The sequence below is a fragment of the Eubalaena glacialis genome, chromosome 1, assembly GCF_028564815.1.
Source record: "Eubalaena glacialis isolate mEubGla1 chromosome 1, mEubGla1.1.hap2.+ XY, whole genome shotgun sequence".
Taxonomy (NCBI): Eukaryota; Metazoa; Chordata; class Mammalia; order Artiodactyla; family Balaenidae; genus Eubalaena; species Eubalaena glacialis.
Window position 1 is genome coordinate 92,651,525 of NC_083716.1, and position 25,548 is coordinate 92,677,072.

General features: G+C 73.1%; 12 non-coding genes and 12 pseudogenes across 12 annotated transcripts; all 24 read left to right on the plus strand.

The window, feature by feature from the left end:
• The first annotated feature begins 446 nt into the window (after positions 1-446).
• Positions 447-565, plus strand: LOC133080237 (5S ribosomal RNA). Its single transcript, XR_009698439.1, has one exon. It is a non-coding gene; the product is annotated as a 5S ribosomal RNA (ribosomal RNA).
• Positions 566-1,511: 946 nt separating this feature from the next.
• LOC133076042 (5S ribosomal RNA) lies at positions 1,512-1,630 on the plus strand (annotated as a pseudogene).
• Positions 1,631-2,542: 912 nt separating this feature from the next.
• LOC133080243 (5S ribosomal RNA) lies at positions 2,543-2,661 on the plus strand. The gene has a single exon (XR_009698441.1). It is a non-coding gene; the product is annotated as a 5S ribosomal RNA (ribosomal RNA).
• A 952-nt stretch (positions 2,662-3,613) lies between these two features.
• Positions 3,614-3,732, plus strand: LOC133076053 (5S ribosomal RNA; annotated as a pseudogene).
• Positions 3,733-4,643: 911 nt separating this feature from the next.
• On the plus strand, positions 4,644-4,762 carry LOC133080248 (5S ribosomal RNA). Its single transcript, XR_009698442.1, has one exon. It is a non-coding gene; the product is annotated as a 5S ribosomal RNA (ribosomal RNA).
• Positions 4,763-5,708: 946 nt separating this feature from the next.
• LOC133076064 (5S ribosomal RNA) lies at positions 5,709-5,827 on the plus strand (annotated as a pseudogene).
• Positions 5,828-6,739: 912 nt separating this feature from the next.
• Positions 6,740-6,858, plus strand: LOC133080257 (5S ribosomal RNA). The gene has a single exon (XR_009698444.1). It is a non-coding gene; the product is annotated as a 5S ribosomal RNA (ribosomal RNA).
• Positions 6,859-7,804: 946 nt separating this feature from the next.
• LOC133076075 (5S ribosomal RNA) lies at positions 7,805-7,923 on the plus strand (annotated as a pseudogene).
• Positions 7,924-8,835: 912 nt separating this feature from the next.
• Positions 8,836-8,954, plus strand: LOC133080263 (5S ribosomal RNA). Its single transcript, XR_009698445.1, has one exon. It is a non-coding gene; the product is annotated as a 5S ribosomal RNA (ribosomal RNA).
• Positions 8,955-9,906: 952 nt separating this feature from the next.
• On the plus strand, positions 9,907-10,025 carry LOC133076098 (5S ribosomal RNA; annotated as a pseudogene).
• A 912-nt stretch (positions 10,026-10,937) lies between these two features.
• Positions 10,938-11,056, plus strand: LOC133080268 (5S ribosomal RNA). The gene has a single exon (XR_009698446.1). It is a non-coding gene; the product is annotated as a 5S ribosomal RNA (ribosomal RNA).
• Positions 11,057-12,002: 946 nt separating this feature from the next.
• LOC133076109 (5S ribosomal RNA) lies at positions 12,003-12,121 on the plus strand (annotated as a pseudogene).
• A 912-nt stretch (positions 12,122-13,033) lies between these two features.
• On the plus strand, positions 13,034-13,152 carry LOC133080275 (5S ribosomal RNA). The gene has a single exon (XR_009698448.1). It is a non-coding gene; the product is annotated as a 5S ribosomal RNA (ribosomal RNA).
• Positions 13,153-14,098: 946 nt separating this feature from the next.
• On the plus strand, positions 14,099-14,217 carry LOC133076116 (5S ribosomal RNA; annotated as a pseudogene).
• Positions 14,218-15,129: 912 nt separating this feature from the next.
• On the plus strand, positions 15,130-15,248 carry LOC133080279 (5S ribosomal RNA). The gene has a single exon (XR_009698449.1). It is a non-coding gene; the product is annotated as a 5S ribosomal RNA (ribosomal RNA).
• A 946-nt stretch (positions 15,249-16,194) lies between these two features.
• LOC133076120 (5S ribosomal RNA) lies at positions 16,195-16,313 on the plus strand (annotated as a pseudogene).
• Positions 16,314-17,225: 912 nt separating this feature from the next.
• LOC133080289 (5S ribosomal RNA) lies at positions 17,226-17,344 on the plus strand. Its single transcript, XR_009698455.1, has one exon. It is a non-coding gene; the product is annotated as a 5S ribosomal RNA (ribosomal RNA).
• A 952-nt stretch (positions 17,345-18,296) lies between these two features.
• Positions 18,297-18,415, plus strand: LOC133076125 (5S ribosomal RNA; annotated as a pseudogene).
• A 911-nt stretch (positions 18,416-19,326) lies between these two features.
• LOC133080296 (5S ribosomal RNA) lies at positions 19,327-19,445 on the plus strand. Its single transcript, XR_009698457.1, has one exon. It is a non-coding gene; the product is annotated as a 5S ribosomal RNA (ribosomal RNA).
• A 946-nt stretch (positions 19,446-20,391) lies between these two features.
• LOC133076128 (5S ribosomal RNA) lies at positions 20,392-20,510 on the plus strand (annotated as a pseudogene).
• A 912-nt stretch (positions 20,511-21,422) lies between these two features.
• Positions 21,423-21,541, plus strand: LOC133080304 (5S ribosomal RNA). The gene has a single exon (XR_009698458.1). It is a non-coding gene; the product is annotated as a 5S ribosomal RNA (ribosomal RNA).
• A 946-nt stretch (positions 21,542-22,487) lies between these two features.
• LOC133076134 (5S ribosomal RNA) lies at positions 22,488-22,606 on the plus strand (annotated as a pseudogene).
• Positions 22,607-23,518: 912 nt separating this feature from the next.
• LOC133080311 (5S ribosomal RNA) lies at positions 23,519-23,637 on the plus strand. The gene has a single exon (XR_009698459.1). It is a non-coding gene; the product is annotated as a 5S ribosomal RNA (ribosomal RNA).
• A 952-nt stretch (positions 23,638-24,589) lies between these two features.
• Positions 24,590-24,708, plus strand: LOC133076137 (5S ribosomal RNA; annotated as a pseudogene).
• The last annotated feature ends 840 nt before the right edge of the window (positions 24,709-25,548 follow it).

The window sequence follows — 25,548 nt, forward strand, 5'->3', positions numbered from 1 at the left end:
GGCGTGGGGGCAAGGGTGGCCTTGCTGGGGCTAAGGGGCCGTGCCGACTCAATGGTGGCTCCCAGTGGGTTAAGGGCCGACTGCCGTCGGGCAGGAGGGCCGGCCCGGGCTGCGGCTGGGCTGCGCCTAGCGCCGCGTGGGCGGGCAGAGGGGAGGCCCAAGGGACCGCGGGCCCCGGGCCCTGAAGCCTCCGGGGCCACGTCCCTGTGAGCGACGTGCGGGATCTGGGGCGGGGCGCCAAGCGCCGAACGGTTTGGTGGGTCCCGCCCGCCCTGGGCTGGGAGGTCGCCGAACCCTCCGCCACCCCCCTGGTACCCGAGGCCGCCGTTGCCCTGCCTGGGCGGGCGGCGGGGCCCTGCCGGGGCGGGCTGGCCGCCGGGCTGGCGGGGAGGCGCAAGCGCCAGCGAAGCTGGGCCTCAAGAGGCACTCCGCGGGCCCCTTTTAACGTCTACGGCCATACCACCCTGAACGCGCCCGATCTCGTCTGATCTCGGAAGCTAAGCAGGGTCGGGCCTGGTTAGTACTTGGATGGGAGACCGCCTGGGAATACCGGGTGCTGTAGGCTTTTTGCCTCCCGCTCCGCCTTCTCCTTTAGTCGCCCGCGGCCTAGGCCGAGGCCGAGGCCAAGGCCGAGGCCGCTGCCTCCGCCCCCGCCCCCGCCCCCGCCGGGCAGCGCTGCAGGCCCCACCTCCTCCGGCCCCTCCCACCACAGCGCGCCAGAGGGGGCGCTCCTCGCCGGCCTGGCCGGCCAGGCGGCCAGAAGGCGGCCCTGGAAGGCAGCCGCCACCCCAGCCGCTCCCGTGGTGGCTGGCCCGGACCCAGACTCCGCCGCAGGCCGGGGTGCCGTCCGTGCGGCCCACGAAGCCCTCGACCTGCACTTGGCCGCCCCCACCGGAGCCCAGCCGCGCCGCAGCCCCCTGTCTGCCCGTGTGTCTCTCCACAGCTCCCTCCGGAAAAAGCCCACCCTTTGCCACTTCGCCACGGCCGAGAGTGGGAGCGGGGTCGTGGGCTGGGACCGGTTCGCTGGGCTGGCTAGACACCAGGCGCCGGGAACTTTGCTCGGCAGTTGGCGTGGGGGCAAGGGTGGCGTTGCTGTGTCTAAGGGGCCGTGCCGGCTCAATGGTGGCTCCCAGTGGCTTCGGGCCAACTGCCGTTGGGCAGGCGGGCCGGCCAGGCCGTGGCTGGGCTGCGCCTAGCACTGTGTGGATTGACAGGGTGGGGAATGCACAAGGGACCGAGGGCCACAGGCCCTTAAGCCTCCGGGGCCAAGTCCTGTGAGCGTTGAGCGGCTCTGGGGCGGAGGGCCAAGCGCCTACAGGCCTGGAGGGTCCCGCCTGACCTGAGCTGCGAAGTCGCCCACAACTCCACCACCCCCGGGCCCTCGAGGCCTCCTGTCGCTTGCCTGGGCGGACGGCAGGGCCGCGCCGGAGAGGGTTGGCTGCCGGGCTGGCGGTAAGTCGCCAGCACCAGCGAAGCTAAGCCTCAAGAGGCACACCGTGGCCCCCGCTGCATTCTACGGCCACACCTCCCTGAACGCACCACACCTCGTCTGATCTCGGAAGCTAATCAGGGTCTGGCCTGTTTCGTACCTGGATGGGAGACCACATGGGAATACCGAGTGCTGTAGGCTTTTTTGCCTCCCGCTCCGCCTTGACATTTAGTGGCCCGCGGCCGAGGCCGCCTCCGCCCCCGCTGAGCACCGCTGCAGGCCTCACCTCCTCACGTCCCTCCCAACACAGCGCGCCGGAGGGATCGCTCCCCGCCGAGCTGGCTGGACATGCGGCCAGAATGCGGCCCTGGAAGGCAGCCGCCACCCCAGCCGCTCCCGTGGTGGCTGGCCCGGACCCAGACTCCGCCGCAGGCCGGGGTGCCGTCCGTGCGGCCCGCGAGGCCCTCGACCTGCACTTGGCCGCCCCCACCGGAGCCCAGCCGCGCCGCAGCCCCCTGTCTGCCCGTGTGTCTCTCCACAGCTCCCTCCGGAAAAAGCCCCCCCCTCCGCCGTTTCGCCACGGCCGGGGGCGGGAGCGGGGGCGGGGGCCGGGGCCGGTGCTCCGGGCCGGCCGGCCACAAGGCGCCGGGTCCTGTGCTCGGCGGGTGGCGTGGGGGCAAGGGTGGCCTTGCTGGGGCTAAGGGGCCGTGCCGACTCAATGGTGGCTCCCAGTGGGTTAAGGGCCGACTGCCGTCGGGCAGGAGGGCCGGCCCGGGCTGCGGCTGGGCTGCGCCTAGCGCCGCATGGGCGGGCAGAGGGGAGGCCCAAGGGACCGCGGGCCCCGGGCCCTGAAGCCTCCGGGGCCACGTCCCTGTGAGCGACGTGCGGGATCTGGGGCGGGGCGCCAAGCGCCGAACGGTTTGGTGGGTCCCGCCCGCCCTGGGCTGGGAGGTCGCCGAACCCTCCGCCACCCCCCTGGTACCCGAGGCCGCCGTTGCCCTGCCTGGGCGGGCGGCGGGGCCCTGCCGGGGCGGGCTGGCCGCCGGGCTGGCGGGGAGGCGCAAGCGCCAGCGAAGCTGGGCCTCAAGAGGCACTCCGCGGGCCCCTTTTAACGTCTACGGCCATACCACCCTGAACGCGCCCGATCTCGTCTGATCTCGGAAGCTAAGCAGGGTCGGGCCTGGTTAGTACTTGGATGGGAGACCGCCTGGGAATACCGGGTGCTGTAGGCTTTTTGCCTCCCGCTCCGCCTTCTCCTTTAGTCGCCCGCGGCCTAGGCCGAGGCCGAGGCCAAGGCCGAGGCCGCTGCCTCCGCCCCCGCCCCCGCCCCCGCCCCCGCCGGGCAGCGCTGCAGGCCCCACCTCCTCCGGCCCCTCCCACCACAGCGCGCCAGAGGGGGCGCTCCGCGCCGGCCTGGCCGGCCAGGCGGCCAGAAGGCGGCCCTGGAAGGCAGCCGCCACCCCAGCCGCTCCCGTGGTGGCTGGCCCGGACCCAGACTCCGCCGCAGGCCGGGGTGCCGTCCGTGCGGCCCACGAAGCCCTCGACCTGCACTTGGCCGCCCCCACCGGAGCCCAGCCGCGCCGCAGCCCCCTGTCTGCCCGTGTGTCTCTCCACAGCTCCCTCCGGAAAAAGCCCACCCTTTGCCACTTCGCCACGGCCGAGAGTGGGAGCGGGGTCGTGGGCTGGGACCGGTTCGCTGGGCTGGCTAGACACCAGGCGCCGGGAACTTTGCTCGGCAGTTGGCGTGGGGGCAAGGGTGGCGTTGCTGTGTCTAAGGGGCCGTGCCGGCTCAATGGTGGCTCCCAGTGGCTTCGGGCCAACTGCCGTTGGGCAGGCGGGCCGGCCAGGCCGTGGCTGGGCTGCGCCTAGCACTGTGTGGATTGACAGGGTGGGGAATGCACAAGGGACCGAGGGCCACAGGCCCTTAAGCCTCCGGGGCCAAGTCCTGTGAGCGTTGAGCGGCTCTGGGGCGGAGGGCCAAGCGCCTACAGGCCTGGAGGGTCCCGCCTGACCTGAGCTGCGAAGTCGCCCACAACTCCACCACCCCCGGGCCCTCGAGGCCTCCTGTCGCTTGCCTGGGCGGACGGCAGGGCCGCGCCGGAGAGGGTTGGCTGCCGGGCTGGCGGTAAGTCGCCAGCACCAGCGAAGCTAAGCCTCAAGAGGCACACCGTGGCCCCCGCTGCATTCTACGGCCACACCTCCCTGAACGCACCACACCTCGTCTGATCTCGGAAGCTAATCAGGGTCTGGCCTGTTTCGTACCTGGATGGGAGACCACATGGGAATACCGAGTGCTGTAGGCTTTTTTGCCTCCCGCTCCGCCTTGACATTTAGTGGCCCGCGGCCGAGGCCGCCTCCGCCCCCGCTGAGCACCGCTGCAGGCCTCACCTCCTCACGTCCCTCCCAACACAGCGCGCCGGAGGGATCGCTCCCCGCCGAGCTGGCTGGACATGCGGCCAGAATGCGGCCCTGGAAGGCAGCCGCCACCCCAGCCGCTCCCGTGGTGGCTGGCCCGGACCCAGACTCCGCCGCAGGCCGGGGTGCCGTCCGTGCGGCCCGCGAGGCCCTCGACCTGCACCTGGCCGCCCCCACCAGCGCCCAGCCCCGGCGCAGCCACCTATCTGCCGGTGTGTCTCTCCACAGCTCCCTCCGGAAAAAGCCCCCCCTCCGCCGTTTCGCCACGGCCGGGGGCGGGAGCGGGGGCGGGGGCCGGGGCCGGTGCTCCGGGCCGGCCGGCCACAAGGCGCCGGGTCCTGTGCTCGGCGGGTGGCGTGGGGGCAAGGGTGGCCTTGCTGGGGCTAAGGGGCCGTGCCGACTCAATGGTGGCTCCCAGTGGGTTAAGGGCCGACTGCCGTCGGGCAGGAGGGCCGGCCCGGGCTGCGGCTGGGCTGCGCCTAGCGCCGCGTGGGCGGGCAGAGGGGAGGCCCAAGGGACCGCGGGCCCCGGGCCCTGAAGCCTCCGGGGCCACGTCCCTGTGAGCGACGTGCGGGATCTGGGGCGGGGCGCCAAGCGCCGAACGGTTTGGTGGGTCCCGCCCGCCCTGGGCTGGGAGGTCGCCGAACCCTCCGCCACCCCCCTGGTACCCGAGGCCGCCGTTGCCCTGCCTGGGCGGGCGGCGGGGCCCTGCCGGGGCGGGCTGGCCGCCGGGCTGGCGGGGAGGCGCAAGCGCCAGCGAAGCTGGGCCTCAAGAGGCACTCCGCGGGCCCCTTTTAACGTCTACGGCCATACCACCCTGAACGCGCCCGATCTCGTCTGATCTCGGAAGCTAAGCAGGGTCGGGCCTGGTTAGTACTTGGATGGGAGACCGCCTGGGAATACCGGGTGCTGTAGGCTTTTTGCCTCCCGCTCCGCCTTCTCCTTTAGTCGCCCGCGGCCTAGGCCGAGGCCGAGGCCAAGGCCGAGGCCGCTGCCTCCGCCCCCGCCCCCGCCCCCGCCGGGCAGCGCTGCAGGCCCCACCTCCTCCGGCCCCTCCCACCACAGCGCGCCAGAGGGGGCGCTCCTCGCCGGCCTGGCCGGCCAGGCGGCCAGAAGGCGGCCCTGGAAGGCAGCCGCCACCCCAGCCGCTCCCGTGGTGGCTGGCCCGGACCCAGACTCCGCCGCAGGCCGGGGTGCCGTCCGTGCGGCCCACGAAGCCCTCGACCTGCACTTGGCCGCCCCCACCGGAGCCCAGCCGCGCCGCAGCCCCCTGTCTGCCCGTGTGTCTCTCCACAGCTCCCTCCGGAAAAAGCCCACCCTTTGCCACTTCGCCACGGCCGAGAGTGGGAGCGGGGTCGTGGGCTGGGACCGGTTCGCTGGGCTGGCTAGACACCAGGCGCCGGGAACTTTGCTCGGCAGTTGGCGTGGGGGCAAGGGTGGCGTTGCTGTGTCTAAGGGGCCGTGCCGGCTCAATGGTGGCTCCCAGTGGCTTCGGGCCAACTGCCGTTGGGCAGGCGGGCCGGCCAGGCCGTGGCTGGGCTGCGCCTAGCACTGTGTGGATTGACAGGGTGGGGAATGCACAAGGGACCGAGGGCCACAGGCCCTTAAGCCTCCGGGGCCAAGTCCTGTGAGCGTTGAGCGGCTCTGGGGCGGAGGGCCAAGCGCCTACAGGCCTGGAGGGTCCCGCCTGACCTGAGCTGCGAAGTCGCCCACAACTCCACCACCCCCGGGCCCTCGAGGCCTCCTGTCGCTTGCCTGGGCGGACGGCAGGGCCGCGCCGGAGAGGGTTGGCTGCCGGGCTGGCGGTAAGTCGCCAGCACCAGCGAAGCTAAGCCTCAAGAGGCACACCGTGGCCCCCGCTGCATTCTACGGCCACACCTCCCTGAACGCACCACACCTCGTCTGATCTCGGAAGCTAATCAGGGTCTGGCCTGTTTCGTACCTGGATGGGAGACCACATGGGAATACCGAGTGCTGTAGGCTTTTTTGCCTCCCGCTCCGCCTTGACATTTAGTGGCCCGCGGCCGAGGCCGCCTCCGCCCCCGCTGAGCACCGCTGCAGGCCTCACCTCCTCACGTCCCTCCCAACACAGCGCGCCGGAGGGATCGCTCCCCGCCGAGCTGGCTGGACATGCGGCCAGAATGCGGCCCTGGAAGGCAGCCGCCACCCCAGCCGCTCCCGTGGTGGCTGGCCCGGACCCAGACTCCGCCGCAGGCCGGGGTGCCGTCCGTGCGGCCCGCGAGGCCCTCGACCTGCACTTGGCCGCCCCCACCGGAGCCCAGCCGCGCCGCAGCCCCCTGTCTGCCCGTGTGTCTCTCCACAGCTCCCTCCGGAAAAAGCCCCCCCCTCCGCCGTTTCGCCACGGCCGGGGGCGGGAGCGGGGGCGGGGGCCGGGGCCGGTGCTCCGGGCCGGCCGGCCACAAGGCGCCGGGTCCTGTGCTCGGCGGGTGGCGTGGGGGCAAGGGTGGCCTTGCTGGGGCTAAGGGGCCGTGCCGACTCAATGGTGGCTCCCAGTGGGTTAAGGGCCGACTGCCGTCGGGCAGGAGGGCCGGCCCGGGCTGCGGCTGGGCTGCGCCTAGCGCCGCGTGGGCGGGCAGAGGGGAGGCCCAAGGGACCGCGGGCCCCGGGCCCTGAAGCCTCCGGGGCCACGTCCCTGTGAGCGACGTGCGGGATCTGGGGCGGGGCGCCAAGCGCCGAACGGTTTGGTGGGTCCCGCCCGCCCTGGGCTGGGAGGTCGCCGAACCCTCCGCCACCCCCCTGGTACCCGAGGCCGCCGTTGCCCTGCCTGGGCGGGCGGCGGGGCCCTGCCAGGGCGGGCTGGCCGCCGGGCTGGCGGGGAGGCGCAAGCGCCAGCGAAGCTGGGCCTCAAGAGGCACTCCGCGGGCCCCTTTTAACGTCTACGGCCATACCACCCTGAACGCGCCCGATCTCGTCTGATCTCGGAAGCTAAGCAGGGTCGGGCCTGGTTAGTACTTGGATGGGAGACCGCCTGGGAATACCGGGTGCTGTAGGCTTTTTGCCTCCCGCTCCGCCTTCTCCTTTAGTCGCCCGCGGCCTAGGCCGAGGCCGAGGCCAAGGCCGAGGCCGCTGCCTCCGCCCCCGCCCCCGCCCCCGCCGGGCAGCGCTGCAGGCCCCACCTCCTCCGGCCCCTCCCACCACAGCGCGCCAGAGGGGGCGCTCCTCGCCGGCCTGGCCGGCCAGGCGGCCAGAAGGCGGCCCTGGAAGGCAGCCGCCACCCCAGCCGCTCCCGTGGTGGCTGGCCCGGACCCAGACTCCGCCGCAGGCCGGGGTGCCGTCCGTGCGGCCCACGAAGCCCTCGACCTGCACTTGGCCGCCCCCACCGGAGCCCAGCCGCGCCGCAGCCCCCTGTCTGCCCGTGTGTCTCTCCACAGCTCCCTCCGGAAAAAGCCCACCCTTTGCCACTTCGCCACGGCCGAGAGTGGGAGCGGGGTCGTGGGCTGGGACCGGTTCGCTGGGCTGGCTAGACACCAGGCGCCGGGAACTTTGCTCGGCAGTTGGCGTGGGGGCAAGGGTGGCGTTGCTGTGTCTAAGGGGCCGTGCCGGCTCAATGGTGGCTCCCAGTGGCTTCGGGCCAACTGCCGTTGGGCAGGCGGGCCGGCCAGGCCGTGGCTGGGCTGCGCCTAGCACTGTGTGGATTGACAGGGTGGGGAATGCACAAGGGACCGAGGGCCACAGGCCCTTAAGCCTCCGGGGCCAAGTCCTGTGAGCGTTGAGCGGCTCTGGGGCGGAGGGCCAAGCGCCTACAGGCCTGGAGGGTCCCGCCTGACCTGAGCTGCGAAGTCGCCCACAACTCCACCACCCCCGGGCCCTCGAGGCCTCCTGTCGCTTGCCTGGGCGGACGGCAGGGCCGCGCCGGAGAGGGTTGGCTGCCGGGCTGGCGGTAAGTCGCCAGCACCAGCGAAGCTAAGCCTCAAGAGGCACACCGTGGCCCCCGCTGCATTCTACGGCCACACCTCCCTGAACGCACCACACCTCGTCTGATCTCGGAAGCTAATCAGGGTCTGGCCTGTTTCGTACCTGGATGGGAGACCACATGGGAATACCGAGTGCTGTAGGCTTTTTTGCCTCCCGCTCCGCCTTGACATTTAGTGGCCCGCGGCCGAGGCCGCCTCCGCCCCCGCTGAGCACCGCTGCAGGCCTCACCTCCTCACGTCCCTCCCAACACAGCGCGCCGGAGGGATCGCTCCCCGCCGAGCTGGCTGGACATGCGGCCAGAATGCGGCCCTGGAAGGCAGCCGCCACCCCAGCCGCTCCCGTGGTGGCTGGCCCGGACCCAGACTCCGCCGCAGGCCGGGGTGCCGTCCGTGCGGCCCGCGAGGCCCTCGACCTGCACTTGGCCGCCCCCACCGGAGCCCAGCCGCGCCGCAGCCCCCTGTCTGCCCGTGTGTCTCTCCACAGCTCCCTCCGGAAAAAGCCCCCCCCTCCGCCGTTTCGCCACGGCCGGGGGCGGGAGCGGGGGCGGGGGCCGGGGCCGGTGCTCCGGGCCGGCCGGCCACAAGGCGCCGGGTCCTGTGCTCGGCGGGTGGCGTGGGGGCAAGGGTGGCCTTGCTGGGGCTAAGGGGCCGTGCCGACTCAATGGTGGCTCCCAGTGGGTTAAGGGCCGACTGCCGTCGGGCAGGAGGGCCGGCCCGGGCTGCGGCTGGGCTGCGCCTAGCGCCGCGTGGGCGGGCAGAGGGGAGGCCCAAGGGACCGCGGGCCCCGGGCCCTGAAGCCTCCGGGGCCACGTCCCTGTGAGCGACGTGCGGGATCTGGGGCGGGGCGCCAAGCGCCGAACGGTTTGGTGGGTCCCGCCCGCCCTGGGCTGGGAGGTCGCCGAACCCTCCGCCACCCCCCTGGTACCCGAGGCCGCCGTTGCCCTGCCTGGGCGGGCGGCGGGGCCCTGCCGGGGCGGGCTGGCCGCCGGGCTGGCGGGGAGGCGCAAGCGCCAGCGAAGCTGGGCCTCAAGAGGCACTCCGCGGGCCCCTTTTAACGTCTACGGCCATACCACCCTGAACGCGCCCGATCTCGTCTGATCTCGGAAGCTAAGCAGGGTCGGGCCTGGTTAGTACTTGGATGGGAGACCGCCTGGGAATACCGGGTGCTGTAGGCTTTTTGCCTCCCGCTCCGCCTTCTCCTTTAGTCGCCCGCGGCCTAGGCCGAGGCCGAGGCCAAGGCCGAGGCCGCTGCCTCCGCCCCCGCCCCCGCCCCCGCCCCCGCCGGGCAGCGCTGCAGGCCCCACCTCCTCCGGCCCCTCCCACCACAGCGCGCCAGAGGGGGCGCTCCGCGCCGGCCTGGCCGGCCAGGCGGCCAGAAGGCGGCCCTGGAAGGCAGCCGCCACCCCAGCCGCTCCCGTGGTGGCTGGCCCGGACCCAGACTCCGCCGCAGGCCGGGGTGCCGTCCGTGCGGCCCACGAAGCCCTCGACCTGCACTTGGCCGCCCCCACCGGAGCCCAGCCGCGCCGCAGCCCCCTGTCTGCCCGTGTGTCTCTCCACAGCTCCCTCCGGAAAAAGCCCACCCTTTGCCACTTCGCCACGGCCGAGAGTGGGAGCGGGGTCGTGGGCTGGGACCGGTTCGCTGGGCTGGCTAGACACCAGGCGCCGGGAACTTTGCTCGGCAGTTGGCGTGGGGGCAAGGGTGGCGTTGCTGTGTCTAAGGGGCCGTGCCGGCTCAATGGTGGCTCCCAGTGGCTTCGGGCCAACTGCCGTTGGGCAGGCGGGCCGGCCAGGCCGTGGCTGGGCTGCGCCTAGCACTGTGTGGATTGACAGGGTGGGGAATGCACAAGGGACCGAGGGCCACAGGCCCTTAAGCCTCCGGGGCCAAGTCCTGTGAGCGTTGAGCGGCTCTGGGGCGGAGGGCCAAGCGCCTACAGGCCTGGAGGGTCCCGCCTGACCTGAGCTGCGAAGTCGCCCACAACTCCACCACCCCCGGGCCCTCGAGGCCTCCTGTCGCTTGCCTGGGCGGACGGCAGGGCCGCGCCGGAGAGGGTTGGCTGCCGGGCTGGCGGTAAGTCGCCAGCACCAGCGAAGCTAAGCCTCAAGAGGCACACCGTGGCCCCCGCTGCATTCTACGGCCACACCTCCCTGAACGCACCACACCTCGTCTGATCTCGGAAGCTAATCAGGGTCTGGCCTGTTTCGTACCTGGATGGGAGACCACATGGGAATACCGAGTGCTGTAGGCTTTTTTGCCTCCCGCTCCGCCTTGACATTTAGTGGCCCGCGGCCGAGGCCGCCTCCGCCCCCGCTGAGCACCGCTGCAGGCCTCACCTCCTCACGTCCCTCCCAACACAGCGCGCCGGAGGGATCGCTCCCCGCCGAGCTGGCTGGACATGCGGCCAGAATGCGGCCCTGGAAGGCAGCCGCCACCCCAGCCGCTCCCGTGGTGGCTGGCCCGGACCCAGACTCCGCCGCAGGCCGGGGTGCCGTCCGTGCGGCCCGCGAGGCCCTCGACCTGCACTTGGCCGCCCCCACCGGAGCCCAGCCGCGCCGCAGCCCCCTGTCTGCCCGTGTGTCTCTCCACAGCTCCCTCCGGAAAAAGCCCCCCCCTCCGCCGTTTCGCCACGGCCGGGGGCGGGAGCGGGGGCGGGGGCCGGGGCCGGTGCTCCGGGCCGGCCGGCCACAAGGCGCCGGGTCCTGTGCTCGGCGGGTGGCGTGGGGGCAAGGGTGGCCTTGCTGGGGCTAAGGGGCCGTGCCGACTCAATGGTGGCTCCCAGTGGGTTAAGGGCCGACTGCCGTCGGGCAGGAGGGCCGGCCCGGGCTGCGGCTGGGCTGCGCCTAGCGCCGCGTGGGCGGGCAGAGGGGAGGCCCAAGGGACCGCGGGCCCCGGGCCCTGAAGCCTCCGGGGCCACGTCCCTGTGAGCGACGTGCGGGATCTGGGGCGGGGCGCCAAGCGCCGAACGGTTTGGTGGGTCCCGCCCGCCCTGGGCTGGGAGGTCGCCGAACCCTCCGCCACCCCCCTGGTACCCGAGGCCGCCGTTGCCCTGCCTGGGCGGGCGGCGGGGCCCTGCCGGGGCGGGCTGGCCGCCGGGCTGGCGGGGAGGCGCAAGCGCCAGCGAAGCTGGGCCTCAAGAGGCACTCCGCGGGCCCCTTTTAACGTCTACGGCCATACCACCCTGAACGCGCCCGATCTCGTCTGATCTCGGAAGCTAAGCAGGGTCGGGCCTGGTTAGTACTTGGATGGGAGACCGCCTGGGAATACCGGGTGCTGTAGGCTTTTTGCCTCCCGCTCCGCCTTCTCCTTTAGTCGCCCGCGGCCTAGGCCGAGGCCGAGGCCAAGGCCGAGGCCGCTGCCTCCGCCCCCGCCCCCGCCCCCGCCGGGCAGCGCTGCAGGCCCCACCTCCTCCGGCCCCTCCCACCACAGCGCGCCAGAGGGGGCGCTCCTCGCCGGCCTGGCCGGCCAGGCGGCCAGAAGGCGGCCCTGGAAGGCAGCCGCCACCCCAGCCGCTCCCGTGGTGGCTGGCCCGGACCCAGACTCCGCCGCAGGCCGGGGTGCCGTCCGTGCGGCCCACGAAGCCCTCGACCTGCACTTGGCCGCCCCCACCGGAGCCCAGCCGCGCCGCAGCCCCCTGTCTGCCCGTGTGTCTCTCCACAGCTCCCTCCGGAAAAAGCCCACCCTTTGCCACTTCGCCACGGCCGAGAGTGGGAGCGGGGTCGTGGGCTGGGACCGGTTCGCTGGGCTGGCTAGACACCAGGCGCCGGGAACTTTGCTCGGCAGTTGGCGTGGGGGCAAGGGTGGCGTTGCTGTGTCTAAGGGGCCGTGCCGGCTCAATGGTGGCTCCCAGTGGCTTCGGGCCAACTGCCGTTGGGCAGGCGGGCCGGCCAGGCCGTGGCTGGGCTGCGCCTAGCACTGTGTGGATTGACAGGGTGGGGAATGCACAAGGGACCGAGGGCCACAGGCCCTTAAGCCTCCGGGGCCAAGTCCTGTGAGCGTTGAGCGGCTCTGGGGCGGAGGGCCAAGCGCCTACAGGCCTGGAGGGTCCCGCCTGACCTGAGCTGCGAAGTCGCCCACAACTCCACCACCCCCGGGCCCTCGAGGCCTCCTGTCGCTTGCCTGGGCGGACGGCAGGGCCGCGCCGGAGAGGGTTGGCTGCCGGGCTGGCGGTAAGTCGCCAGCACCAGCGAAGCTAAGCCTCAAGAGGCACACCGTGGCCCCCGCTGCATTCTACGGCCACACCTCCCTGAACGCACCACACCTCGTCTGATCTCGGAAGCTAATCAGGGTCTGGCCTGTTTCGTACCTGGATGGGAGACCACATGGGAATACCGAGTGCTGTAGGCTTTTTTGCCTCCCGCTCCGCCTTGACATTTAGTGGCCCGCGGCCGAGGCCGCCTCCGCCCCCGCTGAGCACCGCTGCAGGCCTCACCTCCTCACGTCCCTCCCAACACAGCGCGCCGGAGGGATCGCTCCCCGCCGAGCTGGCTGGACATGCGGCCAGAATGCGGCCCTGGAAGGCAGCCGCCACCCCAGCCGCTCCCGTGGTGGCTGGCCCGGACCCAGACTCCGCCGCAGGCCGGGGTGCCGTCCGTGCGGCCCGCGAGGCCCTCGACCTGCACTTGGCCGCCCCCACCGGAGCCCAGCCGCGCCGCAGCCCCCTGTCTGCCCGTGTGTCTCTCCACAGCTCCCTCCGGAAAAAGCCCCCCCCTCCGCCGTTTCGCCACGGCCGGGGGCGGGAGCGGGGGCGGGGGCCGGGGCCGGTGCTCCGGGCCGGCCGGCCACAAGGCGCCGGGTCCTGTGCTCGGCGGGTGGCGTGGGGGCAAGGGTGGCCTTGCTGGGGCTAAGGGGCCGTGCCGACTCAATGGTGGCTCCCAGTGGGTTAAGGGCCGACTGCCGTCGGGCAGGAGGGCCGGCCCGGGCTGCGGCTGGGCTGCGCCTAGCGCCGCGTGGGCGGGCAGAGGGGAGGCCCAAGGGACCGCGGGCCCCGGGCCCTGAAGCCTCCGGGGCCACGTCCCTGTGAGCGACGTGCGGGATCTGGGGCGGGGCGCCAAGCGCCGAACGGTTTGGTGGGTCCCGCCCGCCCTGGGCTGGGAGGTCGCCGAACCCTCCGCCACCCCCCTGGTACCCGAGGCCGCCGTTGCCCTGCCTGGGCGGGCGGCGGGGCCCTGCCGGGGCGGGCTGGCCGCCGGGCTGGCGGGGAGGCGCAAGCGCCAGCGAAGCTGGGCCTCAAGAGGCACTCCGCGGGCCCCTTTTAACGTCTACGGCCATACCACCCTGAACGCGCCCGATCTCGTCTGATCTCGGAAGCTAAGCAGGGTCGGGCCTGGTTAGTACTTGGATGGGAGACCGCCTGGGAATACCGGGTGCTGTAGGCTTTTTGCCTCCCGCTCCGCCTTCTCCTTTAGTCGCCCGCGGCCTAGGCCGAGGCCGAGGCCAAGGCCGAGGCCGCTGCCTCCGCCCCCGCCCCCGCCCCCGCCGGGCAGCGCTGCAGGCCCCACCTCCTCCGGCCCCTCCCACCACAGCGCGCCAGAGGGGGCGCTCCTCGCCGGCCTGGCCGGCCAGGCGGCCAGAAGGCGGCCCTGGAAGGCAGCCGCCACCCCAGCCGCTCCCGTGGTGGCTGGCCCGGACCCAGACTCCGCCGCAGGCCGGGGTGCCGTCCGTGCGGCCCACGAAGCCCTCGACCTGCACTTGGCCGCCCCCACCGGAGCCCAGCCGCGCCGCAGCCCCCTGTCTGCCCGTGTGTCTCTCCACAGCTCCCTCCGGAAAAAGCCCACCCTTTGCCACTTCGCCACGGCCGAGAGTGGGAGCGGGGTCGTGGGCTGGGACCGGTTCGCTGGGCTGGCTAGACACCAGGCGCCGGGAACTTTGCTCGGCAGTTGGCGTGGGGGCAAGGGTGGCGTTGCTGTGTCTAAGGGGCCGTGCCGGCTCAATGGTGGCTCCCAGTGGCTTCGGGCCAACTGCCGTTGGGCAGGCGGGCCGGCCAGGCCGTGGCTGGGCTGCGCCTAGCACTGTGTGGATTGACAGGATGGGGAATGCACAAGGGACCGAGGGCCACAGGCCCTTAAGCCTCCGGGGCCAAGTCCTGTGAGCGTTGAGCGGCTCTGGGGCGGAGGGCCAAGCGCCTACAGGCCTGGAGGGTCCCGCCTGACCTGAGCTGCGAAGTCGCCCACAACTCCACCACCCCCGGGCCCTCGAGGCCTCCTGTCGCTTGCCTGGGCGGACGGCAGGGCCGCGCCGGAGAGGGTTGGCTGCCGGGCTGGCGGTAAGTCGCCAGCACCAGCGAAGCTAAGCCTCAAGAGGCACACCGTGGCCCCCGCTGCATTCTACGGCCACACCTCCCTGAACGCACCACACCTCGTCTGATCTCGGAAGCTAATCAGGGTCTGGCCTGTTTCGTACCTGGATGGGAGACCACATGGGAATACCGAGTGCTGTAGGCTTTTTTGCCTCCCGCTCCGCCTTGACATTTAGTGGCCCGCGGCCGAGGCCGCCTCCGCCCCCGCTGAGCACCGCTGCAGGCCTCACCTCCTCACGTCCCTCCCAACACAGCGCGCCGGAGGGATCGCTCCCCGCCGAGCTGGCTGGACATGCGGCCAGAATGCGGCCCTGGAAGGCAGCCGCCACCCCAGCCGCTCCCGTGGTGGCTGGCCCGGACCCAGACTCCGCCGCAGGCCGGGGTGCCGTCCGTGCGGCCCGCGAGGCCCTCGACCTGCACTTGGCCGCCCCCACCGGAGCCCAGCCGCGCCGCAGCCCCCTGTCTGCCCGTGTGTCTCTCCACAGCTCCCTCCGGAAAAAGCCCCCCCCTCCGCCGTTTCGCCACGGCCGGGGGCGGGAGCGGGGGCGGGGGCCGGGGCCGGTGCTCCGGGCCGGCCGGCCACAAGGCGCCGGGTCCTGTGCTCGGCGGGTGGCGTGGGGGCAAGGGTGGCCTTGCTGGGGCTAAGGGGCCGTGCCGACTCAATGGTGGCTCCCAGTGGGTTAAGGGCCGACTGCCGTCGGGCAGGAGGGCCGGCCCGGGCTGCGGCTGGGCTGCGCCTAGCGCCGCGTGGGCGGGCAGAGGGGAGGCCCAAGGGACCGCGGGCCCCGGGCCCTGAAGCCTCCGGGGCCACGTCCCTGTGAGCGACGTGCGGGATCTGGGGCGGGGCGCCAAGCGCCGAACGGTTTGGTGGGTCCCGCCCGCCCTGGGCTGGGAGGTCGCCGAACCCTCCGCCACCCCCCTGGTACCCGAGGCCGCCGTTGCCCTGCCTGGGCGGGCGGCGGGGCCCTGCCGGGGCGGGCTGGCCGCCGGGCTGGCGGGGAGGCGCAAGCGCCAGCGAAGCTGGGCCTCAAGAGGCACTCCGCGGGCCCCTTTTAACGTCTACGGCCATACCACCCTGAACGCGCCCGATCTCGTCTGATCTCGGAAGCTAAGCAGGGTCGGGCCTGGTTAGTACTTGGATGGGAGACCGCCTGGGAATACCGGGTGCTGTAGGCTTTTTGCCTCCCGCTCCGCCTTCTCCTTTAGTCGCCCGCGGCCTAGGCCGAGGCCGAGGCCAAGGCCGAGGCCGCTGCCTCCGCCCCCGCCCCCGCCCCCGCCGGGCAGCGCTGCAGGCCCCACCTCCTCCGGCCCCTCCCACCACAGCGCGCCAGAGGGGGCGCTCCTCGCCGGCCTGGCCGGCCAGGCGGCCAGAAGGCGGCCCTGGAAGGCAGCCGCCACCCCAGCCGCTCCCGTGGTGGCTGGCCCGGACCCAGACTCCGCCGCAGGCCGGGGTGCCGTCCGTGCGGCCCACGAAGCCCTCGACCTGCACTTGGCCGCCCCCACCGGAGCCCAGCCGCGCCGCAGCCCCCTGTCTGCCCGTGTGTCTCTCCACAGCTCCCTCCGGAAAAAGCCCACCCTTTGCCACTTCGCCACGGCCGAGAGTGGGAGCGGGGTCGTGGGCTGGGACCGGTTCGCTGGGCTGGCTAGACACCAGGCGCCGGGAACTTTGCTCGGCAGTTGGCGTGGGGGCAAGGGTGGCGTTGCTGTGTCTAAGGGGCCGTGCCGGCTCAATGGTGGCTCCCAGTGGCTTCGGGCCAACTGCCGTTGGGCAGGCGGGCCGGCCAGGCCGTGGCTGGGCTGCGCCTAGCACTGTGTGGATTGACAGGGTGGGGAATGCACAAGGGACCGAGGGCCACAGGCCCTTAAGCCTCCGGGGCCAAGTCCTGTGAGCGTTGAGCGGCTCTGGGGCGGAGGGCCAAGCGCCTACAGGCCTGGAGGGTCCCGCCTGACCTGAGCTGCGAAGTCGCCCACAACTCCACCACCCCCGGGCCCTCGAGGCCTCCTGTCGCTTGCCTGGGCGGACGGCAGGGCCGCGCCGGAGAGGGTTGGCTGCCGGGCTGGCGGTAAGTCGCCAGCACCAGCGAAGCTAAGCCTCAAGAGGCACACCGTGGCCCCCGCTGCATTCTACGGCCACACCTCCCTGAACGCACCACACCTCGTCTGATCTCGGAAGCTAATCAGGGTCTGGCCTGTTTCGTACCTGGATGGGAGACCACATGGGAATACCGAGTGCTGTAGGCTTTTTTGCCTCCCGCTCCGCCTTGACATTTAGTGGCCCGCGGCCGAGGCCGCCTCCGCCCCCGCTGAGCACCGCTGCAGGCCTCACCTCCTCACGTCCCTCCCAACACAGCGCGCCGGAGGGATCGCTCCCCGCCGAGCTGGCTGGACATGCGGCCAGAATGCGGCCCTGGAAGGCAGCCGCCACCCCAGCCGCTCCCGTGGTGGCTGGCCCGGACCCAGACTCCGCCGCAGGCCGGGGTGCCGTCCGTGCGGCCCGCGAGGCCCTCGACCTGCACTTGGCCGCCCCCACCGGAGCCCAGCCGCGCCGCAGCCCCCTGTCTGCCCGTGTGTCTCTCCACAGCTCCCTCCGGAAAAAGCCCCCCCCTCCGCCGTTTCGCCACGGCCGGGGGCGGGAGCGGGGGCGGGGGCCGGGGCCGGTGCTCCGGGCCGGCCGGCCACAAGGCGCCGGGTCCTGTGCTCGGCGGGTGGCGTGGGGGCAAGGGTGGCCTTGCTGGGGCTAAGGGGCCGTGCCGACTCAATGGTGGCTCCCAGTGGGTTAAGGGCCGACTGCCGTCGGGCAGGAGGGCCGGCCCGGGCTGCGGCTGGGCTGCGCCTAGCGCCGCATGGGCGGGCAGAGGGGAGGCCCAAGGGACCGCGGGCCCCGGGCCCTGAAGCCTCCGGGGCCACGTCCCTGTGAGCGACGTGCGGGATCTGGGGCGGGGCGCCAAGCGCCGAACGGTTTGGTGGGTCCCGCCCGCCCTGGGCTGGGAGGTCGCCGAACCCTCCGCCACCCCCCTGGTACCCGAGGCCGCCGTTGCCCTGCCTGGGCGGGCGGCGGGGCCCTGCCGGGGCGGGCTGGCCGCCGGGCTGGCGGGGAGGCGCAAGCGCCAGCGAAGCTGGGCCTCAAGAGGCACTCCGCGGGCCCCTTTTAACGTCTACGGCCATACCACCCTGAACGCGCCCGATCTCGTCTGATCTCGGAAGCTAAGCAGGGTCGGGCCTGGTTAGTACTTGGATGGGAGACCGCCTGGGAATACCGGGTGCTGTAGGCTTTTTGCCTCCCGCTCCGCCTTCTCCTTTAGTCGCCCGCGGCCTAGGCCGAGGCCGAGGCCAAGGCCGAGGCCGCTGCCTCCGCCCCCGCCCCCGCCCCCGCCCCCGCCGGGCAGCGCTGCAGGCCCCACCTCCTCCGGCCCCTCCCACCACAGCGCGCCAGAGGGGGCGCTCCGCGCCGGCCTGGCCGGCCAGGCGGCCAGAAGGCGGCCCTGGAAGGCAGCCGCCACCCCAGCCGCTCCCGTGGTGGCTGGCCCGGACCCAGACTCTGCCGCAGGCCGGGGTGCCGTCCGTGCGGCCCACGAAGCCCTCGACCTGCACTTGGCCGCCCCCACCGGAGCCCAGCCGCGCCGCAGCCCCCTGTCTGCCCGTGTGTCTCTCCACAGCTCCCTCCGGAAAAAGCCCACCCTTTGCCACTTCGCCACGGCCGAGAGTGGGAGCGGGGTCGTGGGCTGGGACCGGTTCGCTGGGCTGGCTAGACACCAGGCGCCGGGAACTTTGCTCGGCAGTTGGCGTGGGGGCAAGGGTGGCGTTGCTGTGTCTAAGGGGCCGTGCCGGCTCAATGGTGGCTCCCAGTGGCTTCGGGCCAACTGCCGTTGGGCAGGCGGGCCGGCCAGGCCGTGGCTGGGCTGCGCCTAGCACTGTGTGGATTGACAGGGTGGGGAATGCACAAGGGACCGAGGGCCACAGGCCCTTAAGCCTCCGGGGCCAAGTCCTGTGAGCGTTGAGCGGCTCTGGGGCGGAGGGCCAAGCGCCTACAGGCCTGGAGGGTCCCGCCTGACCTGAGCTGCGAAGTCGCCCACAACTCCACCACCCCCGGGCCCTCGAGGCCTCCTGTCGCTTGCCTGGGCGGACGGCAGGGCCGCGCCGGAGAGGGTTGGCTGCCGGGCTGGCGGTAAGTCGCCAGCACCAGCGAAGCTAAGCCTCAAGAGGCACACCGTGGCCCCCGCTGCATTCTACGGCCACACCTCCCTGAACGCACCACACCTCGTCTGATCTCGGAAGCTAATCAGGGTCTGGCCTGTTTCGTACCTGGATGGGAGACCACATGGGAATACCGAGTGCTGTAGGCTTTTTTGCCTCCCGCTCCGCCTTGACATTTAGTGGCCCGCGGCCGAGGCCGCCTCCGCCCCCGCTGAGCACCGCTGCAGGCCTCACCTCCTCACGTCCCTCCCAACACAGCGCGCCGGAGGGATCGCTCCCCGCCGAGCTGGCTGGACATGCGGCCAGAATGCGGCCCTGGAAGGCAGCCGCCACCCCAGCCGCTCCCGTGGTGGCTGGCCCGGACCCAGACTCCGCCGCAGGCCGGGGTGCCGTCCGTGCGGCCCGCGAGGCCCTCGACCTGCACCTGGCCGCCCCCACCAGCGCCCAGCCCCGGCGCAGCCACCTATCTGCCGGTGTGTCTCTCCACAGCTCCCTCCGGAAAAAGCCCCCCCTCCGCCGTTTCGCCACGGCCGGGGGCGGGAGCGGGGGCGGGGGCCGGGGCCGGTGCTCCGGGCCGGCCGGCCACAAGGCGCCGGGTCCTGTGCTCGGCGGGTGGCGTGGGGGCAAGGGTGGCCTTGCTGGGGCTAAGGGGCCGTGCCGACTCAATGGTGGCTCCCAGTGGGTTAAGGGCCGACTGCCGTCGGGCAGGAGGGCCGGCCCGGGCTGCGGCTGGGCTGCGCCTAGCGCCGCGTGGGCGGGCAGAGGGGAGGCCCAAGGGACCGCGGGCCCCGGGCCCTGAAGCCTCCGGGGCCACGTCCCTGTGAGCGACGTGCGGGATCTGGGGCGGGGCGCCAAGCGCCGAACGGTTTGGTGGGTCCCGCCCGCCCTGGGCTGGGAGGTCGCCGAACCCTCCGCCACCCCCCTGGTACCCGAGGCCGCCGTTGCCCTGCCTGGGCGGGCGGCGGGGCCCTGCCGGGGCGGGCTGGCCGCCGGGCTGGCGGGGAGGCGCAAGCGCCAGCGAAGCTGGGCCTCAAGAGGCACTCCGCGGGCCCCTTTTAACGTCTACGGCCATACCACCCTGAACGCGCCCGATCTCGTCTGATCTCGGAAGCTAAGCAGGGTCGGGCCTGGTTAGTACTTGGATGGGAGACCGCCTGGGAATACCGGGTGCTGTAGGCTTTTTGCCTCCCGCTCCGCCTTCTCCTTTAGTCGCCCGCGGCCTAGGCCGAGGCCGAGGCCAAGGCCGAGGCCGCTGCCTCCGCCCCCGCCCCCGCCCCCGCCGGGCAGCGCTGCAGGCCCCACCTCCTCCGGCCCCTCCCACCACAGCGCGCCAGAGGGGGCGCTCCTCGCCGGCCTGGCCGGCCAGGCGGCCAGAAGGCGGCCCTGGAAGGCAGCCGCCACCCCAGCCGCTCCCGTGGTGGCTGGCCCGGACCCAGACTCCGCCGCAGGCCGGGGTGCCGTCCGTGCGGCCCACGAAGCCCTCGACCTGCACTTGGCCGCCCCCACCGGAGCCCAGCCGCGCCGCAGCCCCCTGTCTGCCCGTGTGTCTCTCCACAGCTCCCTCCGGAAAAAGCCCACCCTTTGCCACTTCGCCACGGCCGAGAGTGGGAGCGGGGTCGTGGGCTGGGACCGGTTCGCTGGGCTGGCTAGACACCAGGCGCCGGGAACTTTGCTCGGCAGTTGGCGTGGGGGCAAGGGTGGCGTTGCTGTGTCTAAGGGGCCGTGCCGGCTCAATGGTGGCTCCCAGTGGCTTCGGGCCAACTGCCGTTGGGCAGGCGGGCCGGCCAGGCCGTGGCTGGGCTGCGCCTAGCACTGTGTGGATTGACAGGGTGGGGAATGCACAAGGGACCGAGGGCCACAGGCCCTTAAGCCTCCGGGGCCAAGTCCTGTGAGCGTTGAGCGGCTCTGGGGCGGAGGGCCAAGCGCCTACAGGCCTGGAGGGTCCCGCCTGACCTGAGCTGCGAAGTCGCCCACAACTCCACCACCCCCGGGCCCTCGAGGCCTCCTGTCGCTTGCCTGGGCGGACGGCAGGGCCGCGCCGGAGAGGGTTGGCTGCCGGGCTGGCGGTAAGTCGCCAGCACCAGCGAAGCTAAGCCTCAAGAGGCACACCGTGGCCCCCGCTGCATTCTACGGCCACACCTCCCTGAACGCACCACACCTCGTCTGATCTCGGAAGCTAATCAGGGTCTGGCCTGTTTCGTACCTGGATGGGAGACCACATGGGAATACCGAGTGCTGTAGGCTTTTTTGCCTCCCGCTCCGCCTTGACATTTAGTGGCCCGCGGCCGAGGCCGCCTCCGCCCCCGCTGAGCACCGCTGCAGGCCTCACCTCCTCACGTCCCTCCCAACACAGCGCGCCGGAGGGATCGCTCCCCGCCGAGCTGGCTGGACATGCGGCCAGAATGCGGCCCTGGAAGGCAGCCGCCACCCCAGCCGCTCCCGTGGTGGCTGGCCCGGACCCAGACTCCGCCGCAGGCCGGGGTGCCGTCCGTGCGGCCCGCGAGGCCCTCGACCTGCACTTGGCCGCCCCCACCGGAGCCCAGCCGCGCCGCAGCCCCCTGTCTGCCCGTGTGTCTCTCCACAGCTCCCTCCGGAAAAAGCCCCCCCCTCCGCCGTTTCGCCACGGCCGGGGGCGGGAGCGGGGGCGGGGGCCGGGGCCGGTGCTCCGGGCCGGCCGGCCACAAGGCGCCGGGTCCTGTGCTCGGCGGGTGGCGTGGGGGCAAGGGTGGCCTTGCTGGGGCTAAGGGGCCGTGCCGACTCAATGGTGGCTCCCAGTGGGTTAAGGGCCGACTGCCGTCGGGCAGGAGGGCCGGCCCGGGCTGCGGCTGGGCTGCGCCTAGCGCCGCGTGGGCGGGCAGAGGGGAGGCCCAAGGGACCGCGGGCCCCGGGCCCTGAAGCCTCCGGGGCCACGTCCCTGTGAGCGACGTGCGGGATCTGGGGCGGGGCGCCAAGCGCCGAACGGTTTGGTGGGTCCCGCCCGCCCTGGGCTGGGAGGTCGCCGAACCCTCCGCCACCCCCCTGGTACCCGAGGCCGCCGTTGCCCTGCCTGGGCGGGCGGCGGGGCCCTGCCGGGGCGGGCTGGCCGCCGGGCTGGCGGGGAGGCGCAAGCGCCAGCGAAGCTGGGCCTCAAGAGGCACTCCGCGGGCCCCTTTTAACGTCTACGGCCATACCACCCTGAACGCGCCCGATCTCGTCTGATCTCGGAAGCTAAGCAGGGTCGGGCCTGGTTAGTACTTGGATGGGAGACCGCCTGGGAATACCGGGTGCTGTAGGCTTTTTGCCTCCCGCTCCGCCTTCTCCTTTAGTCGCCCGCGGCCTAGGCCGAGGCCGAGGCCAAGGCCGAGGCCGCTGCCTCCGCCCCCGCCCCCGCCCCCGCCGGGCAGCGCTGCAGGCCCCACCTCCTCCGGCCCCTCCCACCACAGCGCGCCAGAGGGGGCGCTCCTCGCCGGCCTGGCCGGCCAGGCGGCCAGAAGGCGGCCCTGGAAGGCAGCCGCCACCCCAGCCGCTCCCGTGGTGGCTGGCCCGGACCCAGACTCCGCCGCAGGCCGGGGTGCCGTCGGTGCGGCCCACGAAGCCCTCGACCTGCACTTGGCCGCCCCCACCGGAGCCCAGCCGCGCCGCAGCCCCCTGTCTGCCCGTGTGTCTCTCCACAGCTCCCTCCGGAAAAAGCCCACCCTTTGCCACTTCGCCACGGCCGAGAGTGGGAGCGGGGTCGTGGGCTGGGACCGGTTCGCTGGGCTGGCTAGACACCAGGCGCCGGGAACTTTGCTCGGCAGTTGGCGTGGGGGCAAGGGTGGCGTTGCTGTGTCTAAGGGGCCGTGCCGGCTCAATGGTGGCTCCCAGTGGCTTCGGGCCAACTGCCGTTGGGCAGGCGGGCCGGCCAGGCCGTGGCTGGGCTGCGCCTAGCACTGTGTGGATTGACAGGGTGGGGAATGCACAAGGGACCGAGGGCCACAGGCCCTTAAGCCTCCGGGGCCAAGTCCTGTGAGCGTTGAGCGGCTCTGGGGCGGAGGGCCAAGCGCCTACAGGCCTGGAGGGTCCCGCCTGACCTGAGCTGCGAAGTCGCCCACAACTCCACCACCCCCGGGCCCTCGAGGCCTCCTGTCGCTTGCCTGGGCGGACGGCAGGGCCGCGCCGGAGAGGGTTGGCTGCCGGGCTGGCGGTAAGTCGCCAGCACCAGCGAAGCTAAGCCTCAAGAGGCACACCGTGGCCCCCGCTGCATTCTACGGCCACACCTCCCTGAACGCACCACACCTCGTCTGATCTCGGAAGCTAATCAGGGTCTGGCCTGTTTCGTACCTGGATGGGAGACCACATGGGAATACCGAGTGCTGTAGGCTTTTTTGCCTCCCGCTCCGCCTTGACATTTAGTGGCCCGCGGCCGAGGCCGCCTCCGCCCCCGCTGAGCACCGCTGCAGGCCTCACCTCCTCACGTCCCTCCCAACACAGCGCGCCGGAGGGATCGCTCCCCGCCGAGCTGGCTGGACATGCGGCCAGAATGCGGCCCTGGAAGGCAGCCGCCACCCCAGCCGCTCCCGTGGTGGCTGGCCCGGACCCAGACTCCGCCGCAGGCCGGGGTGCCGTCCGTGCGGCCCGCGAGGCCCTCGACCTGCACTTGGCCGCCCCCACCGGAGCCCAGCCGCGCCGCAGCCCCCTGTCTGCCCGTGTGTCTCTCCACAGCTCCCTCCGGAAAAAGCCCCCCCCTCCGCCGTTTCGCCACGGCCGGGGGCGGGAGCGGGGGCGGGGGCCGGGGCCGGTGCTCCGGGCCGGCCGGCCACAAGGCGCCGGGTCCTGTGCTCGGCGGGTGGCGTGGGGGCAAGGGTGGCCTTGCTGGGGCTAAGGGGCCGTGCCGACTCAATGGTGGCTCCCAGTGGGTTAAGGGCCGACTGCCGTCGGGCAGGAGGGCCGGCCCGGGCTGCGGCTGGGCTGCGCCTAGCGCCGCGTGGGCGGGCAGAGGGGAGGCCCAAGGGACCGCGGGCCCCGGGCCCTGAAGCCTCCGGGGCCACGTCCCTGTGAGCGACGTGCGGGATCTGGGGCGGGGCGCCAAGCGCCGAACGGTTTGGTGGGTCCCGCCCGCCCTGGGCTGGGAGGTCGCCGAACCCTCCGCCACCCCCCTGGTACCCGAGGCCGCCGTTGCCCTGCCTGGGCGGGCGGCGGGGCCCTGCCGGGGCGGGCTGGCCGCCGGGCTGGCGGGGAGGCGCAAGCGCCAGCGAAGCTGGGCCTCAAGAGGCACTCCGCGGGCCCCTTTTAACGTCTACGGCCATACCACCCTGAACGCGCCCGATCTCGTCTGATCTCGGAAGCTAAGCAGGGTCGGGCCTGGTTAGTACTTGGATGGGAGACCGCCTGGGAATACCGGGTGCTGTAGGCTTTTTGCCTCCCGCTCCGCCTTCTCCTTTAGTCGCCCGCGGCCTAGGCCGAGGCCGAGGCCAAGGCCGAGGCCGCTGCCTCCGCCCCCGCCCCCGCCCCCGCCCCCGCCGGGCAGCGCTGCAGGCCCCACCTCCTCCGGCCCCTCCCACCACAGCGCGCCAGAGGGGGCGCTCCGCGCCGGCCTGGCCGGCCAGGCGGCCAGAAGGCGGCCCTGGAAGGCAGCCGCCACCCCAGCCGCTCCCGTGGTGGCTGGCCCGGACCCAGACTCCGCCGCAGGCCGGGGTGCCGTCCGTGCGGCCCACGAAGCCCTCGACCTGCACTTGGCCGCCCCCACCGGAGCCCAGCCGCGCCGCAGCCCCCTGTCTGCCCGTGTGTCTCTCCACAGCTCCCTCCGGAAAAAGCCCACCCTTTGCCACTTCGCCACGGCCGAGAGTGGGAGCGGGGTCGTGGGCTGGGACCGGTTCGCTGGGCTGGCTAGACACCAGGCGCCGGGAACTTTGCTCGGCAGTTGGCGTGGGGGCAAGGGTGGCGTTGCTGTGTCTAAGGGGCCGTGCCGGCTCAATGGTGGCTCCCAGTGGCTTCGGGCCAACTGCCGTTGGGCAGGCGGGCCGGCCAGGCCGTGGCTGGGCTGCGCCTAGCACTGTGTGGATTGACAGGGTGGGGAATGCACAAGGGACCGAGGGCCACAGGCCCTTAAGCCTCCGGGGCCAAGTCCTGTGAGCGTTGAGCGGCTCTGGGGCGGAGGGCCAAGCGCCTACAGGCCTGGAGGGTCCCGCCTGACCTGAGCTGCGAAGTCGCCCACAACTCCACCACCCCCGGGCCCTCGAGGCCTCCTGTCGCTTGCCTGGGCGGACGGCAGGGCCGCGCCGGAGAGGGTTGGCTGCCGGGCTGGCGGTAAGTCGCCAGCACCAGCGAAGCTAAGCCTCAAGAGGCACACCGTGGCCCCCGCTGCATTCTACGGCCACACCTCCCTGAACGCACCACACCTCGTCTGATCTCGGAAGCTAATCAGGGTCTGGCCTGTTTCGTACCTGGATGGGAGACCACATGGGAATACCGAGTGCTGTAGGCTTTTTTGCCTCCCGCTCCGCCTTGACATTTAGTGGCCCGCGGCCGAGGCCGCCTCCGCCCCCGCTGAGCACCGCTGCAGGCCTCACCTCCTCACGTCCCTCCCAACACAGCGCGCCGGAGGGATCGCTCCCCGCCGAGCTGGCTGGACATGCGGCCAGAATGCGGCCCTGGAAGGCAGCCGCCACCCCAGCCGCTCCCGTGGTGGCTGGCCCGGACCCAGACTCCGCCGCAGGCCGGGGTGCCGTCCGTGCGGCCCGCGAGGCCCTCGACCTGCACTTGGCCGCCCCCACCGGAGCCCAGCCGCGCCGCAGCCCCCTGTCTGCCCGTGTGTCTCTCCACAGCTCCCTCCGGAAAAAGCCCCCCCTCCGCCGTTTCGCCACGGCCGGGGGCGGGAGCGGGGGCGGGGGCCGGGGCCGCTTCTCCGGGCCTGCCGGCCACCAGGGCCGGGGTCCTGTGCTCGGCGGGCGGCGTGGGGGCAAGGGGGGGCCTTGCTGGGGCTAAGGGGCCGTGCCCACTCCATGGTGGCTCCCAGTGGCTTCGGGCCAGCTGCTGCCCGGCCGGAGGGCCGGCCCGGCCGTGGCCGGGCTGCGCCTAACTCCGCGTGGGTGGGCAGGGGGGGATGCCCAAGGGACCGCGGCCGCCGGGCCCTGAAGCCTCCGGGGCCGCGTCCCTGTGAGCGTCGAGCGGGATCTGCGGCGGGGCGCCAAGCGCCGACGGGTCTGGAGCGTCCCGCCCGCCCTGGGCTGCGAGGTGGCCCACCACTCCGCCACCCCCGGGTCCCCGAGGCCTCCTGTCGCCTGCCTGGGCGGGCGGCAGGGCCCTGCCGGAGAGGGCTGGCCGC